The sequence below is a fragment of the Sander vitreus genome, chromosome 1 (assembly GCF_031162955.1).
Source record: "Sander vitreus isolate 19-12246 chromosome 1, sanVit1, whole genome shotgun sequence".
In the NCBI taxonomy this organism is placed as follows: domain Eukaryota; kingdom Metazoa; phylum Chordata; class Actinopteri; order Perciformes; family Percidae; genus Sander; species Sander vitreus.
Window position 1 is genome coordinate 25,750,067 of NC_135855.1, and position 26,043 is coordinate 25,776,109.

The following is a 26,043-nucleotide window of genomic DNA, read 5'->3' on the forward strand; positions in this document are numbered from 1 at the left end:
TTCATCTCTATTTACATGTTCTAGTGTGGATATTGGAGAGGAAGACTAGGCTTTTATGTAAAGAGAATAAGAAGAATAGGAAGTACACTTTTTACAGTCCAAATAACTCCAAAGAGTAGATAAATGATAATGGGAATGATAATTACATGGTCTCTGAGGAGGTAAGAAGAATACTGACTTTAGATGGAAAATATTGAACCATGAGTACTCAATCCACAGTCTTGAAGATTTATGAAGTTGGTGAGAACGACTTGGTATGTTTCCTATATTAGGAATAAGAATAGGGTTTTATTATGATCTATTTACAGAGGCATGCATCAATGAGCTTCCCACCGAAGAGAAAATAGTCCTTCCAATGTATCTATCTGACATTGTCAACCATCTCATGAGTATGAGTCTGTATGTTTTTTCTTTTCTTTTTTTTTCTTTCGTGTTTTGTAGAAAAAAGCTGGAGGTAAAATATTAGGGAGGGAATCAGGAGTAGTAAGAGGCTTTCAAGAATTTCACTGTAGGGATTTCAGCGGGTCTTGTCTTTTGTTCTTCAGTGAAATCATTTTTGAACGTTGTGCTTTGTAGGTGTCTTCGTGCAATTGGTCAGCCGCTCTGATGTCATCACTGCTCAGTCATTGGGTTATCTGTTAACAGAAAGAGAAAGTTGGAGGGAAGAGAAGAGAGGAGGGGTTGGACAAGAAAAGAAAAAGAAGGCATCAAAGTGTGACCTAGACCACAATTTTCCCACACACTTTAGTGTAGTGATTCCACTCCTACACACACACACACACACACACACACACACACACACACACACACACACACACACACACACACACACACACACACACACATATACATAAAGTGCACCATAGGACAATGAGTGAAGTCCACATTGTGAGCTATACAGAACCCTCTAAACTCCATCCCCCAGTCCAGGGTTTATGGTGACACAGTGAATCACAGTCACTGTATTTGCAGGGTGGAGTGGGCTCTGCTGTCACTGGTGCCAGTGTAAAAACAAAGGCAGAGTGACCACCCTGTGAGTGTACATGGCAAGCCCAGTTGGCTGAGATTCAGAGTGACAGTGGCGTCAGCATAGGGGGTGACTCTTTAATCAGCTTCAATTAGGGCCAAGGAGAGACGAGCAAGTTAAGTGTGGATGAATCTACTCTATGTCTAAATCCTTCTATTATTCAGTTAGTTTCACTCACAAAAACACTGTTTATTATTCTGTTTTTGTGTCTTGGAATGCACAAAGTTTGGTGAGACCCCTCAGCAGCTTGTGCACTGTGTAAGGATGATTCATGTAGCCAGAAGGAGCACTTTGTGGGTGGGCCATTAGACACAGAGACTATAGTGGAATTCAGCTACTATCTACTGGAGATCCAATTACATGACCCTACTGTAAAGGTGCCTAGCCTGGACCCATTATAAATCACCATAAACAAAGCAAGTATTGACATTGCAGTGCATAGTGTTACAGCTCCACTCAGACCTGTAGAATCAGAAATTATTATCTTAGTAGTACACTGATTTCTTTCAAAGACGGTGTTATTTATTAGCCATAGTGAAGAACTTTTATATTCACTAACACAATTTTAGTATTCCAAAAGAGCTAGAGACAACTTGTCCAACCTATGTTGATAAAGGACAGCATCAAGACTATAATTTAATTCCTACCAGTATTGCAGTAGTATCAACAGTTATTTCCAATATTACTGTCATTTTTGGTATCATCACACACTCACTTTCTCAATGGCCTCTCTCCATGTGATGTTATCCCTGAGTGCCTTTCACCACCACAGCACAAATAACTGCAAGCTATATGTCTCTGTTTTGTCCACCTTTTGCGCAGCAGTGAGCCATGTTCTATGAGCTAATATCCTCACAACTGAAATCACAGCCATTGCCCCCAGGGCATGCTACATCCACTCCCAGAGAACAGCAACAGTCAAGACTACAACCCTTCAAGACTGAATGTGGTCCCAGGGTGTGCGATAACTGAGTATGTAATGGGAATGCAGGGCTATTTGGACCTCCAAAGCCAGGTGTTAGCACTTCAGCTCACTGCCTCATCAATAATTGACAGAGGCAAACCAATCAGAACAATTTGCTCCCCACAGCGAAGTGCTAGAGCCGCCTAACACCGGTGAATCATTAATGAGGCAATTAGCTGAAATGGTTAGACAGTTAGCCCTCACTGGCAGCGCTCCTGTGACGCCACTGCGACGGTTAATCTTATACAGGAGCTGCACATGATGGAGTGATGTGCTGGATAACACTGGCTGAGGGAGAGAGAGTGGAATCACACAACAGCGCTTGGAGACAGAGCTGAGCCTCTTTAAGGTTGGAGTGTAACTTGTGTCAGCGATGGTAGCTCTCCATCTGTTGACCACGGATCAGAGGGCCAATAATGGGAACAAACCCAATTGGCCATTACCATGGGAGATTGACCTTTATTGGTTGTTGTTACCATTGCACAGACCAACAGAAGCCGTCTCCCGGGTGATTCCAGTGTGGGAGAGCCTTTATGGACATGGATAAAATCGACCTCAGTGACATCACTCAAACATGGGGGAAGGAACAACAACAATAACAGCAAAGATGGAGTTTGCCTTTGAAGAGCAGAGATCCTGGATTGTTGTTTGAGAGGAAAATCAAAGCCCCAAGAGAGCTGCTCACAAAGCCTCATCGATTGGCCATATTGGAACCATTTCATAGTTTATCGATGCTCCTCTGCCTGCTCTCTCAGCCCTGGGTCCAGTACATGCTCATTTAAACCAGCAACCTTGATGTCAGGAACCAACCATACAAACACTACAAGCTGAATGGATTATTCTCAAACACACACAACTGAACATTCCTATCTAAAGTAAATATTTCAAACACGCCAGATGAGATTAAAATTGTGTTGTTTACTGTACCACATTTACAGCTTTTCCCTGCAAAAAATACAGTATTTCCTTTTTAATTTTTCAGCTTCCCAATCATCCTAATGCATTCTCAGTTTCAATATATCTTTGTGATGGAAGGATTTGGAATGAGAGTGAAAAAGCTGGAGCAATAGAAAGGGTGGGAGCAAGGCTGAAGGAGAGGAGGGGGAGAAATGCATACTAAACTCATAGGGTTCATTGCTGGAGTATAACCTTATAGCAGGCAACTGTGTGCAATGACGTTCCAAGTATCTGCAGGTTTTCATTCTAAACAAAGACTAGATTTAGATTCCAACAAAGTATACTGTATATTATGCTTTCACTGATAGTATACAAACATTCACAATGCTTGTGCAGATAGTTTCAATTTCAATCATGTTTGCTTATTTGTTTGCTTTGTGTTTATTCCAAGCTATCATAATGTGAGCATATTAAACACAGTTTGCGTTAGTGTAAATTGAAGTATGCAATTGGGGAAAATGGTGATGATGACAACTTCAAGCAAAGTGAAGGAAAATAAGTTGTGCAATCTCCTCCTGTAGTCTGCAAAATTTCCGGCCTCCATTGCATTATGGCCTGCTATGAAGAGATCACCTTAGTAAAGATGGGCGTCGTTGAGGCATTTTCAAACACAACCAAGATGGCTGCAACTGATGTGGAACTTTCTTTTAAAATTCTATTTTCCAATTCTGATGACAAAAACGGCAACACTCGTTCACACTTCCAGGATTGCGCCGGTGCCGCAGGAAATTCCGCCGGATGCATGTATTTTCGCCGATGTCCGTTTCCCTCTGCTTTCTTTGTGTTGGAATTTTAAACTCTGGTGGCTTTATGAGGACTAGGGTTGGCTGCTCCTCAGGTCTATGCATGGTAAATTGAGACAGCTAGCTAGACTATCTGTCCAATCTGAGTTTTCTCTCACACAACTGTTTTACAGCGGCTCCATGTGGAGCTTAGCGCCACCCATGACAATTGTGATTGGTTTAAAGAAATGCCATTAAACCAGAGCATGTTTTTGTCCCATCCCGGAATGCTATCTGGAGTAGCCAGACCCTCCTCCGCTCCACAGCGTGTGGATGGTCTGGCAAAGCGAGACTTCAGACATATTGGTTCTCCACCACCACGGCTCACGTCTGCACGCTGTACTCTGTTTACATCTGGCTCAGGGATACGTCACATGATGTTTTGTTGCTCTGATTGTTTGTAGGTCTATCCAATAGTGTCCAGAGGCATTTTGGTCTATGGATGTTGATAATGCTCCTTGGAAATCGGAAATAAACTGAGAGGTTCCAGACAAACTCGCATTTGCGATTTGGTCTGGCCATGTGAGACTAATGTAAACCCCCATGTGTGCTGAACAGAAAAGAAATACAAAAAAAATCTCTCTCAACAGTCACCTATTGTAGCTAATAACCACATTCAATAGTAAGTCCATGATCTTTCATTAATACACTGCTGTCAAATTACTTACTGTATGATGACATATTTTAATGCCAGTGGGAGATAAAGCAATTTGCAGAAGGAAGAAAATAGCTCCAGTTATCTGCTCCATTATTTGCCCCCATTTTAACAATCTTGGGTTCCCTCTGGTGTATTGGTAAGTTACGCTTCACAAAGCAATCAGTTTGGGAAATAATTAAGTATGGTGATAGCAAGCACTTCACAAGAGCTATAGAACATAGATAATGGTGGTTATCTAAATGTGTTTGATAATCATAAAATAAGATGTCTTTTATCCCAAAAACCATTGTGTCAATTAAGAGTCCAAGTGTTCACCTCAACTTGAGAAGGCAGTCCTAACATTTTCACATAACCTGACGGCCCCAACCGTCTGGAGAACAATTAAGGCTGCATTGAGACTCCAATTCTTAAAGCTCCAGAGTGAAAGAGTTGTAGATTAATAACCACTGTAACAGGTCTTCAGCCTGGTTATCTAATCTGTCAAAAATAACAAAAAGTATTAAAACACAATTTAAAGAAAAACAGACCTGGTAAGTCTGCAGTATATCAAACATTCTGTCAGGCTTTTCCAATTTAATCTTCTATGTAATAATTGTTTGAGTCAAGAGTCATACTACTAACGGTATTAATTGTGGCTCTCTCACTTTTAACCACCATTTTTCTCAAAACAAACTACATTCCTCAGTTTCTAAATGGCTAAAACTTTTTCAGGCAACAGTGAAACAGACATAAAGAATGGATGGAATGGATCCCCTTTTTCAATAAAACCTTTTATTGTTGATGCAAATGAAAGATTACAAGTAATTGATTAGTAGCTGGGTCGACCTGTGTTGCTGATATTGACACTTGTGCAGATATTGTAGACAGCTAGTCTCTGTTTAATGATTGCTATTCACTTGTATAGCCCTCTCAGGATGCCATCCTCAATAAATATTTGCAAACAGGAAATTTGCAGTATGACTTGAGAGAGTCGTAACCCTGGCACCTATGTGTTTTGAGATTAACGTGTAATTAAAATAATAAATCAATATTTATAAAACAGTAGTGAAAAGCAATTGAGAAATGTAATCAGGTCATATAATGAGTCACTGGATGGGGCAGGGTCCTTTAAAGCAGTATTCCGCAATGCAAGGATATTTACGTACAGGGAACTTAGTATCTACAAAATGATTTAATAAAAATCAATCAGACATACTGTACACACATACAAACACTGTTAACACATAAGCACATTCACAAATGCACATACAGAAACCTCACCCGGAGACCCCCTTCCTTTCCAAACCACACTTTTTAAATGTGGAGTGTAGACTTTTTCACTTACTCACCACAGCTTTCCCACAGTTATCGTTTTAAGACTTTCATGCTTACAGCAGCTACAACTGCAGAGAAAGAACACCTGAAAGTACCCCCCCAAACATTGCCGAGCATAAAGAGAGTGAAACTGGCCCAGCGCACTGTCCATATTTTCCAGCCTTCTACTGGAGTATAGAAAAGAGATGTTAAAAGCTTAATGGGCCGCTCCTCTTATTGTTTAAAAATTGCTTGACATATAAATGCCTGAAGAAAACATTGGTTGACCTCAATTATGCATTGAAAATAAAGTTATGAGCTAGTGGCTGAATTATTGATGCTGGCACCGGGAACAAGAGCATGTTGGCAATGTGTCACTCCTTTTTTTTTGCTGATGCTTCATCTTGTATTGATAATATTTTCATCTAAAAAGCCCATGAAGTCTTGATCTGTGAAAGATGGAAAAACATTCCATGAGTATTGGAAATCTAATGCTATATTACTGGAAGAGGAAAATGGATAACATAACATCGAGTAACATAATGGAAAAATAAAAAATAAATATGTAGCTTTGAGACAGGACTTCCTAAAACGTTAATATATTCTCCATTTAAAGAATTGAGACCACATTGATACATTTTCTAACCACCATGTTCCATGCCTTATAGAGGCGTTGCGTTAATGTCAATATTTCATAACATCATGTCCATATCCCGTGTGTGAGAATATAAAATAGGGCATAAAAGCATTAAGATTCTTAGTGTTGGGGACTGTCCCATGTGACTGACGCACTTCCTGAGATGCAAATGCTTGTGGTTCATCTGCCGATAGCCTCTCTCCTATTTGTCTCACTGACTCTGTCTCAGAGAGTCACTATACTCACACACACACACACACACACACACACACACACACACACACAAGCATTGGCATGTGCAGAGCAAGACAGAAATGATAATGCAAATGCTTGTTGTAATAGTAACAATATTTGGCATGATTTACAAATAATTGTGAGTTACTGTGATTCATATTATTGTTTTATTACAGTATATTGGGACATTTTTGCATACATAAATTACCTCCAACTTTTTCCATTTTTAAAATAGCTGTGTCCAACACCAGCAGATATGAGCCGATAGCTGACATGATGAAGTAAAACATAGATAGAAAGCAGAGAAACAAAGTTATATATCAAAAGTTGTGTCTGAACTTCTTTCAATATCTAATGCCAAATATATGGCTCATATTAGTCTACATGGTTGTAGGGTTTTCTTTTTCCATTTTTAAATTGCCATTTTTATAAACTTATAGTCTTTTACTGACAAACATTTCACACAGTTGTTGTTTTTCTCTTTTCCCCCACAGCTTTTGTTTTTCTCTCTTTCTAGATCACCACTATTACTGTAGTTCAGAGTACACACATATATAGCCATACATTCACATACTGTTATGCAAATCATGTCCTCAGTGACTAAGAGAGGTGAAAAGTGTCCTTATTTGGAGTCACATTGCACATTTTCTAGTCCGTGGGGTCAGGTGAGACTGTAACACTGCAGGGAGTAGTGTACTGTACTGTAGTTCGCCTGACTGACTCTCTGTTAGTTATCATTCCTCTTTTCACCTCAATGTGAAGCACATTGTGGCAGCAACTCAATCACACTCATACTCTATGCACGCATGACCCAAAATGATCACCAATCATCAGTAGAGTTAATATTACTTATCATGATGGACTTTAGCGCTGCATCTATACAACTGCTGTGGAAATTCTCTATTAATATTAGCAGTGAGTCAAGGAGTACTCATCCTTTATCTCTGTGGATGTTTTGAGAGTTATTCTGGAAAGCTCTCTCCAGTTCACCGGGGTGCATTTACTGTTAAAGTGGAGACGCCGATTACCCAATCAGGTCCTGTGTTTATAGACTAAGCCACAATGAGAGCAGCACCACACTCATTTAGTGTTTCATAATCTGCGGCCGTTTAGCAGTCTCTGCACAGCCAAACACACTGTAAAGTGAACGTCTTTCAGCAATTGTTGAAGAGCTTGTTGAGTTTTTCTCTCTTTGTCCTTTTTTTTGGTTGTGTTTTATTTTTTTAGTTGAGTGCAGACTGAGCTCCTTTCTCTACTGACATTTGTTATGTAGCACCATAAAAAGTGTGTTTAATTATATTTCACACATATTAATACTTACCAAGTTATCTCCTTCCTTTAGTTCCTTTAAACAAGTATTCAGCATGGTTATGGAGATGATTTGCTGTTAAAACATGTACATACAAAAAAAGTTGTATCTACAGTAAAGGACATAGAATTGAATTTCCTTTTAAATTATAGTATGTACATTTTTTCATTTTTTATTGTATTGTATATAATTCTGAATGCTTTCAAAATGGCGATTCATTTTTCATGGTTTCCTAGTTACATTTTCTGAGTTGTTTTTTATTTAAAAGAAAATTAAATGCTATCTTTTATTAAAAATGTAAATAGTTTCTAATTAGTTTGTTCATTGTTTCATATATAATATAAACAATTCTAAATGTAGATGTATTTTCCAAAAACACTTTCTGAAGATGCATAAATACATAGAAATGGTTATCTTGAACAAATAAGTGAACAGACGATTCAAATAGTTTTTTACATTGTAATTTAAAGTACTCCAGCTATAAAAGAAAAGAGGCTGCTGTCTATAGTCTTCAGCAGCTGACATTTTTTAGCATGCATTAAAAAGCTCAATGAATCATCTGTCAACTCTTGAACACAGACTGAGGTTGAGGTTGAGAGAGGTTGACAAAGACATGGAGATCAAGAGAAAAATAGAGAAGTAAAACTGAGCTGAAAAACGAGTGCCTGTGATATTTCTCACAAAGCAGTATGACTGGCCTCAGCCCACGGCCAAGCTTAGGCTACTCACAATCAAACATCCAGAATATCTCGTTGCATGATTCACTGAGCAGCACTCACGGCTGATGATAGGGAAGAGGATGTTGTAGTGGTTGTTTGAGTCAAACAGCCACAGGTCACATCTACACCTCAGTTTTACATGCCCATACCTCTCCAGCCTACTCATGTGTGCCTTTGGATGTGCAACACAGCCTTAAAGAAACAAAACAGCATGTGGATATATTTTCTGCTCTGTGTCAGTTTCGTGCCGCCCGTGACTCAACACCTGTCATGCTTCTGTCTTTCATCTCTGAGACGGTGACTGCTGAGATGCTCTTACTTTTATTTCCGATAAATGACTGATTTTATGTTTAACTGGCAGTCAGACACTACTGTTAACCTTTCCACACCTCCACAGCAGTGTGTTTTTCACCTCATTTGTGAGATGTGTGCTATTAGAAAGCCGCCCACTCTCTTCCCTTCCAGGGTCCCATAAGCTAGCCTGTGGATGAGCCGCTGAGGAGATCAATATCCATCAGACTGCTAAAATAAATACATTTATCACACCCCGATACTTGCTAAACCACACCACTACAGCATGTTACATCTGATTGGAGGCTGAGATACTCAGGCTCACCCACCAGCTAAAGAAGCTGCCGCCAAACTCTTCTCTACTGTGTCTGTAAAAAATAAAAAATAAAGGCCACATAATACAAGGACTGTCATTTTCAATGGTGTTGAGAAGGAAGAATGACAAACTTATGGCTCAAAAAGAACGATACTTTTGCAAGCTCTCTGTGTTTTAAAATCTCATCTGAGGAAAATGTTCCTTCTGTCCTCCCTCTGCTGCAGATAAAGAACAGGCGTTTGAGTAATTATGGTGCATTATCGGCAAGGAACGTTTCATTGCTACATTTTAAGCTGTGTAGTGAGCGGTGACAAACGAACGACCATTTTAATTTCTGTCAGGAGGAAAAACACATGGCTGGAGCCAATGAAGTCAGCTCTCTCATTCTGCCACTGACTGAGACCATCTGGACCAAATAAAGTTTTTCCCTTTGAATCAACAGCTGTTGGAAATTACACGGGAACACTCCTTCTCTATATAGCAGTCTTTTTTTTTCTTTTGCACTCCTTTAAAATCAACCATGTTTGTTTTATGGTTTTAGTTTAGTGCCAGATTTGATCAGTGCTCAAAGAACAAAAACTAAATAAAACATGACTTTCTAAATGCACCTGTTTTCCCTCATGTCTTTCACTCTGTATCTTTTTCCCTCCAACCCTGCCCTCTCTGTGGTGGTAATCGAAGGGTTGACCATGTCAGTCAATCTGTCAGTGGCTGACAGTTTTACAACACATGCACTACACTGATGGGTACCATCACTCATGTAACGATTTCCCTCCACACTGAAATCTGAAGACAAGACGGAGTGAGAGGATTGAAGAAACGGAAGTAAAGGCAGTTGAGTAAAAATAACAGTTGTGTGTCTAACAGAGACTTACAGTGAGAGGAAAAAAACAATTTGAGCTTAGCTTCTATGAAACTGCAGTCTTTTTTTTTCTTCAAGATTTTCACAAGGTTTTGAACTTGGAGGTAGGTTTTCCTCTCTGTGCTGCAGAGATGGAATCACAGTGGTTTTTATTTTCCACTGGCCAGAGAAGAACTTGTTCCACTCTGCTGGCAGTTAGGATTGTTAACACTTCATTTTGTCCTGAATTATTATTATAAATCTAAGACATTTAAACACTTTTGACAATGAGTTTTTTTTAAGCCCTAAATGATCTATTATTTGTTTAAAGTAGTATTATCTATGTTAAAAAACACAGAAATGAAGAACAGAAATGTAATGGACAATGAGCATGCAAACATGAACTGAGAAGCCTGACACTTCCTGCGTGCAGCTCTTTTAGTTGTATGTGCCACTAAAATTGCACACTACTCCTTAAACACTACTACTGAAGTTCATTTCCATGGAATTTTTTCCAGCTGCTAGTTGACAGCAGACACAGTCAGTGACAGGAAACTATCCTGACGGCACATGTCCTAGACGGCTGGGTCAGCAGGAAGCCACAAGTATGCATATTTGACCCTGGAGTTTTACTTTATATTTTAGCCAATTTGAGGATATAAATGACTTGATGGTTTTTGGAAAATGTTTTTTTTTTTCTTCTTAATTAAATTTTTTTAAATCAACATTTAGTGTATGCTCCACGGAGAGATAGACCAACGTTTTTTCCCTTGCAAAACAGGAAAATGTCTAATATGTAGTTCATGCTCACTTAATGACATTTAAGAAACAGTTTGGCAGTTGACTCAACTGTTAAATGTTTTTTACACAGGGACACAAGATAGGTTTACTTATCTATCTCACAGGCTACACAAAGTGCTGCATAGCTTGCTCCTTTGAGTAAAATGAGGGAAAGGAGAGCAAACTATTTAAGAAGCAATCATGTTCTTTGACTAAAACATCTTTTAATTATTTAGAACATTTTGATCTGTGAATGTTTTAATTAAACCAGTAACATTTTGAATCACAGCTACTTATAGACTAAATGGGTTGAGATCTGCTTTCAAAATTAGTTTGACACTTGACAGTGCTCTAGATTAATTAAAAGGAGCCATGCTACAAATTGAAATTACAGCACAAGCAGTAGTCTCTTCGGAGACCCACGGGAGGAAAGTCCTAAGCGTTCCTCAGAAAGCAGGAGGCAAAAGCTGCCCAGAGGAGAGAGGCAAACGAGCCAATCTGTTTGTCTGTTTACGGGGAAACGGCAGCAGAAGCATCCTGCCACCCCGCACCGTCATATGGGAGCCAGGCTCCCACAAACACATGCTTAATGACTCGATTTATTCACCCCGTCACTATATCTTCATCTTTGCCTCTCTGTTTTCTCTAATGGTTTTGCCCATATGCACTTCCAGTTTTCCATCCCCATTGGTAGTTATGGGCACAATGTTTAATAGCTTACCTACACTAGCTTCTGTGGAGTGTGGAGGAGCATACATGTGGATGGCGATATATAAGACAGAACTGTGTTCTTTGAAAATTGTGCCGTGTCCCATTACAAACTCAGGGCAGGGGTCGCTGGTAGTTCCCAGTCATGTGGTCATGGTGAGATTGTGTTTTCAGTAGCCGTGTGATGCATGTCAGTGACATCTGCGCCAATGTTGCCAGAGCATCGATCAGAATGTAGCTCTGGAAGGTCTCTCAGAGGCTTTATTCTTAAATCTATGCTGACAGGCGATGACATGATGGAGACGGGCCTGCCGAATTGATTGTGTCCTCTCTCTCCTTTCCCTCTCCTACTCACACTCCCACTTCCCTCGCCCTCTCTCTCTTCTCCTTCGCTTCTTTGTCCCATCACTCTCTTCCTTTCTACCCCCCCCACCCCATCCCGCCTCCTTCTCTACTCATCGCTTGGATGTGTCGAGCACAAGATGTCAGATTATTTCCCAGCAGACACTGCGCTGTGTGACAGAGGACTGGAGCTGTATATCACTGGATGACACTTCCTCTGCCTCCCCCCTCTCTCCTCAGACAACATCAAATATCGCCAGGCCTTTTTGATCACTTAAAAGGCTTCTATTAGGAGAGGAGCCGGTGCTTAAACAAAAGCAAACAAAGTGTTTCATCTGTCATGTTTGTCAGTGGGCCATATGTGCGGCGTAACAGCTTTTCTATCGGAGAGGTGGTAAACCACACGATATCACATGTTATGGGACTCCAAAAACAACTCAGACTCTCTGAGAGTCGAAAGAGGCAACATGACCGTTCCTCAGTAACTTCTATTTTATGTGTTAATCTCTATGTTTTTTTTTTTTTTTAAACATATACATGGTATATAAAAAACGAAATTAAAACTTCACTTGTAATGATTAAACATAAAATCCCTTCAGCTTTCGGAATTTTTATGTTCTCTAATACTGGGCTTCAGTCCATTCCGTCTAATTGTAATTGAATGCACTGAGGGTTTGGCACGGGTGGGGTCGGCCCAGTATCCAGGCCGATCGCTCAGCATATTGTTTCTATGGCACCTGTCCCCCCCCAGATTAATAACTCTATAGTCTGCGCTGGCAAAGCATGCATGGATACCAGAAATTACAATACTAATTCAGGACTAGGGATTTATACACAGCCTCTCCCAGGATTTATGACGAAGTGAGCAAGGGAGCAAGAAAATAGAGAGAGAGAGGAAGAGAGACTAATAATACTAGCAAAAGTGATTAGCTCAATGGGAGAAATTGTGCGTTTGTAGTCCTGCGATTATTATTGTGTTTCTCATCACATAATGAGTTTGAACAATGCAGTTAATGGTATTATTGGCGGGCCACCAGAAACGGGGTGTATATAAGCTTGATAGCACTTTTTCATCAATAAATCACTCCAGTGCACATGGCAGTATTTAAATCTATGTTATTAAAATTGTTGGAACAACACTATCAGATTTATGTTGTGTTATTTTATTATGGATTGATTATCATCATCACAGGCATATCTGATTTGCGTGGAGGCAGCTGGAGCGTGGTTGGTTTAATCCATTTTGATTGCTCTGCAGAGGAATGCCACTGCTTTGGTTGAATGGACAGCCGTGTACCTCTGATGATTGGCTTAGAGAGAAAATATTTCTTTTGTTCCCCCATATTTGTTTCTACCAGTATTTGTATCTTTTATATTATCTCTGTCCTCTTTCCTGGTATTGTCTCAAAAGAAAATACATTACAATAAAAAAAACACAAAAAAAAATTCTATCATTACCTCTTCTTTTACTATACTGAGTTGAGACATGGGGGGTCTTCATGATTACCATTATCAGTTTGATGAAAGCATTATGACTCATTTAAAAAAACTAAACAAAAAAAAAGCAAAAAGCAAAATGCATTCAGTGGAAGAAGACAATGAAAAGAGTTCCATAAAAGGCATACTGGATTATCCAAGTAATTTCAGTTGCATTAAAACAGAGACAGTGGGAAGAAACACAACAATGAAATAGGAGCAGGAGTGGGACCACCATACAGAAACATACTCTGCTCTCTGTTTACAAAGTAGTCTGATGTGAATCTAATTATAATCAGTTTGTGTATTCTGTTTTGTGATGAATGTATACATTTTATCTAGTCTGGACAATGAGGGAAGAGATCAGTCTTGGCACGGAGAGGCATCCGAGTACGTTCGTTCACCGATACGGCAGCAGAATTACCAGCAGAACTGTGACAACCCTGAAATTACAATTGAGTTTCACTCTTTCCCTCTTTTAAACCTAACTCCCTCTCCCTTCCATGTTCTCCCTCCCTCTCCAGCACTCTCTTTCTTATTCTCTCTCTCTCTCTCTCTCTCTCTCTCTCTGTCTGTCTGTCTGTCTGTCTGTCTGTCTGTCTGTCTGTCTGTCTGTCTGTCTGTCTTTCTCTTTCTCTTTCTCTCTCTCTCTCTCTCTCTGACGGCTCAATAACAGGTGCCATGCTAAGAGAGCTGTTACAGCCGTCCCTGAATGGTTGTGTCAGCAGCAATGTTAGGGTTGAGCTTTCCAACCTGCTCACCATGCAGGAAAAAGGAAAGAGAGAAGTAAGAAAAAAATCACTCTGGTCCCCCAAATGACGCCCGCTGGGAGCCATCGTGAGCTAAATTTTGCCGGGTGGTTCTCCCCTGTTTTCGGTCTTGTGGCCCCCGGACTCCGATTTACAGACAGAGCCATATTGGGCCTTTCTGCATGATGGGGCCAAAGCAGCTGTGTTCAGCAGAAAAAAAAATGATAACAACAAAATAAATAAATAAATAAACAAATCAACAAACACATAAGAAAGGCTTATTTATTTGCAAATGCTTCAATAAGGACTTTTTGTGTGCCATCTGCAGAAAATGAACCGTGTAGTCGGACCTTGATTGCAGTTACACAGGTTTGGCCTGACTAGTCAAAAAAAAAACTAACTCGAAAATCCACTCAAGGATTGGAAATCCTCCCATCCGCATCCAAACAAATTGATAAAAGTTTTTGTGTGCCGTCGTTGACTTGAAGAGCCAATTTATTACTGCGTGCGACTCAGCTGATACTGATATTGCCCGCCTTTAACACAAACAAGGCAATCTGTCGTCATGATTGCTCATCTTTATCTCATTTTTAAGCACACTCCTTAAGATTTGAGAGGTTCTTGGTAAAATCTATGCAAATGAAGCTGCTTTGTGAAAAGACGCATCACTGTGCATGAAGCCTGGAGCGGGCAATAATCACAGACGGATTGTGTGCAAACAAGAGATGCTAAGCACCTCAAACCTCTGCAAGCGACAGAAACACACAGAGAGAAACACACCACATGGTGAAGGAGATAAGTCAAACAGTCAGGTGATTGCTCAATTTTTTTTTTGTTGATCAGCAACAAAACAACATTATGTTTACCTTTAAAACTTTCTGATTCTGTGTGCTGACTCTTGTAGAAATGTGCATACATTTTAAGGACAAAATGTACACTGCTACAAACACTATGACTGGGGACAAAAAAAAGAAGACAAAGTCAAATGACCAAGATCAGGCTTTTGATTTTACATGTCACAAGCACACTAGCATATGGACTCGGCGTCTCAGCATAATTCATAAACCTTTTTTTTCGCTTTTCTTTTGAGGGGAGGAGAGGTAGAGATATGTTAGCATATAGGTAATCTAAATTTAGCTTCCATACCATCATGGGGCGTTTCATTTTACGCGCACAAAAAAAATGATAAATTTCAAAGGTGACCTGATGGATTTCATTACAGCTGATTGATCGGCTTATGTGAGGGTGTCACAAAATGGACACAGCAGACATAGTACACCTTCAGGATCCAACATAGGACATATAGGCCATCTAACTACGGCGCCTGTATACAGTAAGTCAGTGACGTATATCTGAATAGTCTGCAGGTTTCTGAAATATTTAATATTGAAGAGTTTTCATTAAGATAGAGAATTCATTCAAATGCTTGTGCTTTGCTGCCTAAAAAATCTGAATGATAGTTCAGTCAGAATCAGAAAAACTTAATTGCTAATCACAAGGCAATGGTGGTTTGTCATTAACATGGCTCACAAGTAAAAACACACAGTACACACAGAGTAAAAACATTCATACAACTATTAAAACAACATGACTCAACTGCTAGTATGCTTTACTTTCATTCTCATCTCATTCAATTATTATTCTTTTAGTCTTTACAACTCGTTGTCTTTAGACAACTCGTCTAAACTATTTTAACAAAACCATGATGTACCAGCTTTAGACATCATTATTTCCAAATGTAATATATATATATATATATATATATATATATATATATGTGTCTAATTTAGAAAAGTGGCATACACTTATGAATTCAAAAATTATAAAAAAAAATGTTTTATTTATACTGTTATGTATTGGGTACTTTTACAATTAGGAATGATGGTAAAAGTTCCAGAGCAGTTTTTTTTTTTACTATGAATGTTTCTGCATTATTTGCAAGTGTTTGGGAACAAAGTAGGGATCTGTGAATCCCTCTATGAACTAGTAAATAACCCCTGCAATTCATCATAAAAACAAGAAGGAAATGTCAAGGGCACAGGAGTCCCTTTTTTGTCGAGGTTACACACAAAACAAAACAGTAACACACATGCAAAACACACACACACACACACACACACACACACACACACACACACACACACACACACACACACACATTTTACATTACATTCTGCATTGTGACCACACTGCGCTACATAGAAGTTGAGGCATTGACAAATCACTGAGACCTGAAAGTGGGGCTGAGGTGGGACTAATTGAAATGAACTTTAGAAAAGGGGGGACACCTAATTAAACATGAACTTTCTATCCTGTTTGTGTTGACATCATGGGGCCTAAATTTAAGCTCATCTTTGTTTGGCCAAACCTGGCGATGCAGCTAAAAGAATACTGTATATGAACACGGAGAAGGAATAAGGTCATTGCTTTTCCTCAGTGAAAACATATTTTTCCTTGTCTCAAGTCACTCGCGACACTTTTCTGGAGTGTGTGAGGGGCCCATTCATTATCTACCACTTTCCCTTAGAGAGGCCGTAGCGCATATGGTATCTTGTGTTGTGTGTGTTTCCGTGTTTATCTGTTCTGGTTTGAGACCGCTATCATGAGCGATGCACTTATTGGCATACATACAGCATGTCCTTATGCACCCGTGTACGTGTGACTGAGTGTGGGTGGAGGATAGATGGGTGTGCACATACGTTCATTTGTTTGTTGCTGTTTATTCCCTGTTCTATTTTCTGTATTACTTAGTCAGGGACACAGCCCTGTGCAGGAGCTGTGAAGTTTCCCAGTAACAGGCTAATTCCTCAGTGGCTTTTTAGAGTGTCTCCAGCAGTGCTAAGTGTTCTCCTCTCTGTGCCTGATCAGAAAACAGGACCACTTTAGTCAGTTTGTTTAAGGTCCCCCGAGAAGGCTCTCATATCCTCCCTCTACTCACCCCTTACTTTTCCCTACTCTGTCTCTCTCACACTCTCACACACACTCACAGTGCCACCTTCACACTCCCTATCCTACATGGCATTTTAAATAGATGAACTTGACGTGTGGATGACTCAATTTCATTCTCAGATCATTTTCTAAAGTTTGTGCATATTTTATCATCGTTATTTGTTTTAATTATTTTTAGATTGTGTTAAGCTTTTATTTTAAATAAATAGGGTAGTGATGAAGATGAGTCCATGATTTTTCTATTTGGAATTAATGGTTCAATGACTAAAGCTTGCTTAGGAAGCATACAGTATATAAGGAGCTTTACAGATTGTGCTGCACAACAGAGGAAGAGTCAGATGTGTAATGTGCCTCCTCAAAAACGACTCTTTGACACTTCATTCGATGCAAAGCTTTGAGTAAGCGCTATACGTTGGTGAATATAAGAAAGGCTGAGGTTAGCTTTTGAACAGACTGCAGCTAAATATTTATGCTGTGGATAAATGTTTATGTGGGGTATATTAAACAATATAACAATACATAAAACGATGCATACATTATTTTTAATCCCTACATTATACTCAACAGGTGTTCTTTTCCATAAATGCACAATTAATTGTCTTTTTTCCTACATTTGCTACAAATTGTAGCTGCAAAACTTAATAAAGAAACAGTGACGTTTAGCTGGAGGAAACCAGATGTATTCTCCTGGCAGTTGTAGTATCATTCATTTATGACACTTTAAATGCATACTGTATATGAATCAAAGTATCTTTAAGGATTGGCAACTAAAACTGCACTCAATGTCACACTCTTTTAGTAGAATATAGAATAGGATATATTTGCAAGGGAAATTCTTTGCATAGAGAATTTATCCCACAACATCAAGACATATTCACTCTGTTTTCTATGGCCTGTTCTGCTATCCTTGTGTAAAGGTGAAGTTTCCTCACAAGAGCTGACAAGTGTGAAATTACGATAGGAAGTGCTTCATACCCTGCCATTTACCTTCATTCATTACCAAGCCCTACACACACACACACACACACACACACACACACACTCTCTCTCTCTCTCTCTCTCTCTCTCTCTCTCTCTCTCTCTCTCCAGTCTACAGATATGGCACTCATTTCTTTAACCAGGAGTCTAGGAAAATATTACACATAATATGCATGACAGTTTTGCCTTCCAAATCTCTCAGACTTCTCTCTCAAAGACATCAGCTTGCCTTTGGAATGGTATTGAATATAGAGGTACAAAGGTATTAGAAAAGAGGTTGGGAGTAGAGATAGACCTACATGGATTATAGCTCTTCTATACCACTAGTCTCCAGCACAGGAACTAGATCCATATGATGTTCAAAGGAGCGCTGGACCACAGAGATTTTCTAGCAAGAGGTGAGGCAGGTCACAGGACACCGAGGGAACTCTCTCTCTCTTGTTCTCTCTCTTTCAATTCAAATTATTTCTATTGCAAAAGAAAGAAAATGAGGTACACAAAGCATTACTACAGAGTATAATATGGAACTGAATCAAAAAATAAATCACACATTGCATACGGTATAATTAGTGCTCACAAGTCTTGAATTGTGATATACAGTATATAGACAGAGAGTACAGAGAAAAAATACCAAATTGTCATTCTGTCTTTCTCCTCTCTAGTTAGTGTGTGTTGTCTGAAGGTTATCCAGCTGACTCTGTGGCCAAAGGAACTGAGGAGACGCTGGGCGGTCATAAGTCTTTGTCTTTGAAGACTGCACGCTGTGTTCGTATCGCTGTTGCAGCGTAATTGATACAGGCTCACGCTGTTGAGCTTAACGGAGCCCCATCATTGCCTTACACTCAGATCTCTCACAGCTGTAGGGCTCAGAGCACTGAGCTCTCACAAAATCACACAAACATGTGCAGGCATACACACACACACACACACACACACACACACACACACACACACACAACACCCAGCTGGATTCTGGCGAGATCACAGCTAAAGAGATCCAGAGCGGAGCTGGTTAGACTAACACTAATGGAGATGAGCTGCCTGGTTAGCGCAATGGAAAATTGAGCAGAGTTGATGTTTATTTCATCACAGCAATAGTCCTTACCCTCGGGAACAAAGAGTCAACTTACACTGATTTTAAATCTTTCTGAAACGAAGAAAAAAGTATATTGTGGTGTTTTGTGAGGGAGCTTGTTGGCTCACTACAGAGAATGCTTTATAATCTGAAGTGTTATAGTGTATGAAACCAAATGTGATGGATGGTTTTTCTTTAAGTAGCATGCAGAAAGTATACATTTGTAAGGGCATGCTGTGCTCAATCCAAGCTCTTTCACTGACAACAAGCTCTTCTCACTTGGCTCCTTAGAGGCAAGTGCATTAAATCATGTCACCACTCGGTCCGGTGAAATCTGGGCCACACCTGAGTGCATATGTCCTGCCCGGCAGCACTGTAGCGTAGTAAAAACTACAGAGGATCACTGGCAAGCAGGAGGAGGTCCTATGCTTTTATTCCTGCGCCTGACATTCTGTGACATTTAAGAAGTCGTTAAAGGTGTGAGCATGTGAAGTGGGAGAGCGTAGCTCCTCAGGCAGAGAAAGACCCTCAGCGCTGTCACAAAATAAAACCTTGTTGGATGAACTGATTATGTTGTCAGAAAAACCTTAGCATTACATTACACTTTCCTGGAAAGATGTATTTACTGTGTTTACAAATCATGTACGGTGGTGTGCGCTATAAAGACGCCTGTGGCAGTGTAGTATTATAATTCATCCTTGTGGCCCATGTAGATGGGAGAATGCACTGCAACTATCTAATAGTAACTGTTCTGGTTGTATTTCCTTGTGGTCAGTCTTGGCTGTGACACAAACACACAGGGTCCACAGAAGATAAGAGTCTCCTCTTTTATGAGCCTCTTCCTCTCCACCAAAAAACTATTAAATTGCGGCAAGATCTGGCTCCTGATGGTGCTGCTGACAGCTAATGTCCTGCTATTTGTCCATCTCTGGCATCCGTCTCCATAAAGGCCTTGCTGTGAAATACCCCGCTGATCTACATCGTTAGGGGCCGACCCTGTCTTTAAAGCTGTAAATGTTTGTTTAGGGGCAGTCCCCTGTTCTGAAGTAGCTATTAGCCTTTGGTAGAGAGAGACGAGCCCTCAGGTTCAAAGCCCTTCCTCCACTGACAGGATGTCAGCTCCAATACTAACAGAAAACACAGACTGAGAAATGCAGAGACAGGACAGTGATTACAAAGCCTCTCTGCTTCTCTGGAAGGAAAAAAACAACACTATACCCTTCTCAACCCATTGAATTGACGACTAGATGTGTACCTGTAGTGGGGAAGTGGAAAGTATTCCTACACTAGTAAAGGTAGGTTTACATTATTTACCCAGGCAGTACACCAGAAGACAGAAACCCTTAGCAGGTCTTGTGTGTGTGATGGGTGAGCTGTTACATATTTATAATAATCTCTACAGTCCACAAATGTGATATGTGTTCCCCCAACAATATCACAATTGTTGTGCCCCTGTGTGAATTCCTGGCCAACTCTTAAATAAAAACAAACAATATAATGCTGTTAAATTGTTGTGGATGTCGATTATGTGAGCATGACATCAAACAAGGTTTACTTTTTGTTGTTAGTTATAAAAGGTTAACTACTACCAATTTAAGGGTAATTAGTTGAGTAGTAGGCAACTAAAAGCAAATTTAAGATGGGAATTTGGACAATGTAGAATCAACCACAATAAAACCACGATGAATATATTGTTTATATTGATCTAGTGGTGTTTTTGCACTTACTGCACGCTGTCACCACATTTTAAAAGTGGATACTGAGTTGAAACTTTAGATTAGAAGTCATCAGTGCAACAATGCTGCTCTGCAATAAAAGATTGAGGCACGTGTATACAATCACCTACAACCCTCTAACTTTCCATCGGACTATTTTATGTCAAAATACAAAGTTTTGCATCTTTTGTTCTTTACGTTTCACAATCATCTAATGGTGAGACATTTTCTTTTTTTTCACCTTTTGAGCTCCGAGTTTTAAGACATGAAATTTGTGGTGCCCAGGCTCGTAAATCAATCATCTAAGCCTTCCCTTTTTTACAACTTGTATCCAGGGACATCACAATGCTCTCCCATGATGCACAAAAGCCTAATTCCTGTACCATGTAAATCTGTCTATAAGAGTAAGAGTGGAAGTCAGCCAGGTCACAGTTAGACCTCTGCCCATCAATCTGAGGCACACGCTCTCCACACATGGAGGTCCTGACATTCCCTCAATACACGCAGGGGTAATGGAGTCCCAAGGATGCCTGAGGGGACATGAGTCACAGAGAAAAGAGATGGTGACAGGGTGACAAAAGTTTGCCACAGTTGGGTGCCTCCAGCCTCAGGTACAGGCCTCGAAGAAGTAGCTTCAGCCCCAAATCCTTTGTGGTAACCAGCTCAGGTCTGTCCTCAGCCACATCCTTCATCACATGGAGAGGACAGGAGGGCTTTATGATGGATGTTACAAAGTTGACGGCTGGGGGTTTGGGGGTTTCAATAGGAAGCACGTCTGTAATATCCTGTGTGACCTCTCATCTGCTACAGTCTACATTTAAAATGTCTCTCTCTGTCTCCCCCGAGTATGAAAGCCACAGGCCTACATGCTGATCTGTGAGCACGTACAGATCAATCTTAGCTGCTCCTTCCCACAAGACAGATGCGTAAGAGGAAACCCGAGGAGGTTCTTCATCTGCACACAAACATCCTCCAACAGCCGTACCCATAACTGAACACGTACAGATTCTACATAATAGCATCTTTCTACATCATGGGCAGCTTTACACTACTGTACACTATGCAGTCACAGCATGTAGACACAGTGGCAACACTATGAGCCCTTATTATACATTCACATTATGTATTTAGGCAGGCATCAACAAACCAATGCAGTGATGTCTTTACAATAAATACATTTAGTCACTACAATAAAGAACATCAAAAGATGGAATATGGCCATATTGAGAGCTCCCTTGGCTTTATAGCCACTTTTGATGAATAATTCAAGTAGCACTTTAAATTATTTACATAAAGGTTATGGTGTAATGTTATGCAAAAAAAGAAAGCTAGTTAGTGTAGCACTCTCTTTAAGTTACGGGATGATTTTTCTAACCATGTTGTTATGATATGGTTTTCATTATTGTAACTATCAGCACCTGGGAACACTGCAGCTTCTAATAGAACAGATCTACAATTTTCAGGAACATAAATTCTGTTTGTGTTGTTTTTTCTAACTCGTCCCGGCTGGTCTGACCTGAACCTGTCTGGGCTAAAGCCAAAACTAAACACACAGACATCTGGTCCCTATAATCCTCTTACAACCCCCCCAGTCTGTGGTATCTGTGACATTGTGACATAGCAATTAACTTTAACTTATGTCCATTGATTATCCAAAAGCAGCTTAGCCTAGCAAGGGTCAAGGAACAGACTTAAACTCTAAGCATTGAACAAGACAAGCGAAGACAGGTCAAGCGGCCGTCAAACCCATTTGACAATGAGTGTGTGAGTCTGTGTTGTGTATACAGTAGATACATGACTCCACACATGCACTGACAGAATGTGTGTGTTTTCTACTCAAATATCTATATACATTTCAAAATGACCGTCCTAAAATAATGTTCCAGGGTGAAGAGCATCTATGTGTCAGAGTGACACAATAGAATATATATGAATATAATATATTAATATGTGTATGAATTCTAAACAAAGAAATAAGCTTTACATGTGTAAACTCCCGGTGATGAAAAACGTAAGCATTTAATCTATGTTTGGTCTGATGGACAAAAAGTTAAAGGTCTAATCATCCAATCTTAGTTTTGTTGATAAAATTGATGCAATAATTCGTTTTTAATGCAACATTTGATGGGTATTTGGGAGCTTCTCTGTAATAGTTATTATACTGATTTGTTGGTTTAAACTTTTTCAAAGGTTTATCTTTTTTGGCATGTTCATGTTGTGCTCTTCATTTTCCATAAAAGATGTAATAATTCCAATATGCACAAAAAAACAGGCTTCTGCACTATTGGGCTCATTTGCCCATCAGTGTTTTTATTATTATTACATTAAAATGATATGTTGAAAAAAAAACCTGGCGTCTTTTAAATCTAGATTGGACTTAATGGCCCAATTTTAAAGATTTCTTTTTTTGAAATGTGTTTGATGATCAGTACATTTTCTTCATTGTTTTATAGCCGTCTCTTTTTATAATAGTAGTGTATGGCAAATAGTCTGACTGGGCTGTGGGACACTATGCCAAATAGTTTCTGGGGTTTTGGCAAGTTATTTGCAGCATTAAGTCAAGTCAATGAATTTATTCAATATTTTGTTCAGCGATGATGTTACTGGGATATAATGTTCAGAGATGAACCCCCCCGTATCTATTAAGCAAAAGCACAGATGTTTCCAAGAGAAGAAAAGAGAAGGGAGAAGTTTGAGAGCAACAGGAAGGCCCGAGTGAGGGCCCTGAGATAACAAAGAGGAAACTGCAGTGTCCCTGCTACGGTACACGACCCTGCTGTCATCACTCACAGGAACATCCTTCATCATCCAAGTTTGCATCTTGTTGTTCTTAATTTATTACATGTTCCACATGTTAAGTGTGCGAACCTCCAGGGTGCAATTTTAGCAGCGCAAACTATCAACAAATCTTTGTTTCTCCCCTGGCAGAGTGCTTAGTAGAAGCGATAAAAGCATTTTGAGAGAAACAGACTGGAACAATGGTGGGGACTATACTCTAAACGGCTTCCTGTTGCGCTGCAGCGCAAGATTGAGCACTGCTTCAGAAGAGCAGAGAGAGAAAGGCGTTTCATATCATGGCTACAGAGAGCTAAGCAAGGGATACACAGAGTGAATGAAAGTGAGAGAGACACTTAAAAGAAACAGTTTATTGACTCTGCCGGGGTAGCGCTTGTGTGTGAAGTTAGAGCAGTGCAAAGATGCATGCGTGTTTACAGAGGCATGTCTTTAGTCTTCTACACAAGTCTCTCCCAGTCCTTTCAGCCACTTAGCACTCTGCTCGAGGGAGCTCAAGTGGCTGTTGTTGCGACGTCTCAGGGGTTAAAATACTAAAGAGCCAGACACTTTGAAAATAAAGAACAGAACTGTGTTTTAGATGTATCTGTATCCTTAAATTGTAAAGGACAATAGATATGTTTTTGCAATAGTTCTTCATCTATGAAACACTTATCAGTGTAGAGTCATTTTACATACTCATAGAGGCTAACACTTGCTGAGACCCTGTTCTAAGATGAAAAGATGAGAAGCAGAATCAACTGTAAAGAATTACTTTGAAGATTTGTAAACACTGCTTCCAAGGACCAAGCAACTTTCTGCTCTTTGCATCTTTTTCAGTCAGGCTTTAGAGTTTTGAAATCATAAAAGTAACTTATGATTCACATTGGACCACAGAGATTACACATCTATGCGCTTTATATGCAGATTCAACACATTCTCACTCCCATTGCACAAAATACGGACACTTGGCCATGTGCCTTTGTCTCCTTTGTCTTCATATCTAAACATGCTTTATCTAAACATTCTTGGTCGGGACTATTCACATCACTTTGGACGCTCTGGGTTGGGACGTACGTTTAACTGACACGCGGGACAAGAACGGGGCAGTTGGGTTTAGGAAAAGAAGGCAACCATACTGTACAGTTACAATCCTTTGTAACAACTCCCATGCCAAGAAAAAGGCTATCATCTAGGTCATCTAGATGGTCTCACATCATTGTTCCACCAAAACAAGTTCCTTCCCAGGCTATTTTGCAGAGGCACCGTGGCTCCGTCTGGCACTTAGCGCCACCCAAGAAGATTGTGATTGGTTCAAAGAAATGCCAATAAACCAGAGCATGTTTTTCTCCCGTCCTGGAATGCTGTGTGGACTAGCTAGACCCTCTTCCGTAGTGCTGTGAAGGAAGGTCTGGCAAAGCAAGACTAGTCACCTGCATATGTGGCTGACCTACTGGAACCTTATTTAACGGCGCGTCCTCTAAGGTCTACTATGACAAATTTACTAACTGTTCCCCGCACCCGGCTTAGGACCCGTGGTGACCAAGCCTTTGAGTTGGTAGCACCGAGACTTTGGGGTGGTCTGCCTCCTCCAATATGATCTGGTGTCTCTGTTGACTCTTTTAAAAGACCTCTTTTTTTAAACAGGCGTTTGGTTGACCTGTCCCCACTTTATTTAAATTTGTATGTATTACTTTATGATTTGAATTGTGCACTTTGTTTTAATATATATCATATTGTATGTTTTATGTTAAGCACTTTGTGATTTTTATCTTTGAAAAGTGCTAAATAAATACATTTTACTGACTTACTTACTTTTCTTCCAATAAGTGAATATACAGCCTATTATGATATAAATATCAACACAATGCTGTAAATAAAAATGTGAAAAGAAAGAAGCTTTTAATACATATTTTTAAAGCTGTAGTGCGTAACTTTTTGATATTATCGATTGTCTGTTACATTCAAGCCATTGCCAAATGAGTTGATACAAAGCTAATTAAGACTATCGCCTCCATAAGACTCTCTCTGTATTTGTCAGTATGGTTATGTTCAGAAACTAGTGTCGTCCGGCGACTTTCTCGCAAAGAAAATTCTGCTAAGATAATTACCTCTTCTGAAGATTCCATCATGTTTTTTTAATCCTCCGTGTCTTCCTTGGTTACTAGCAACTGTGTGGAAGAGGGGTGGGGGTTGTGCAATCCTGGAAGGCTTGTATCACGTGGATGCGCCACAGTTTTGTTGTCATTACTTAGAATTCCTCATGGGGGAGACAGAAACTACGCACTATAGCTTTCAAGTGCGCAAATAGATCCAACCGCCCCATGCCAAATTTAAGTTTCACTTTCCATGATCAGGGAATGATGGAGGAGCATCTTGGCGGCAGGGATTTTTTTGTTGGCTGACTTTTACTCATGACATGCTATCCGGCAACAAAGGATTCCATTCACTACGCTAAGCTAAACTAGCGG

At 39.9% G+C, this 26,043-nt stretch overlaps 1 protein-coding gene across 1 annotated transcript in view; it reads right to left on the reverse strand.

The window, feature by feature from the left end:
- Positions 1-225: 225 nt before the first annotated feature.
- The window catches only part of mafa (MAF bZIP transcription factor a), a 78,306-nt gene continuing 52,488 nt past the window's right edge, over positions 226-26,043 (reverse strand). The window contains exon 3 of the mRNA XM_078250232.1: positions 226-635. The gene's annotated coding sequence lies outside the window, so the exon portion shown is untranslated. The remainder of the gene's footprint in view (positions 636-26,043) is intronic.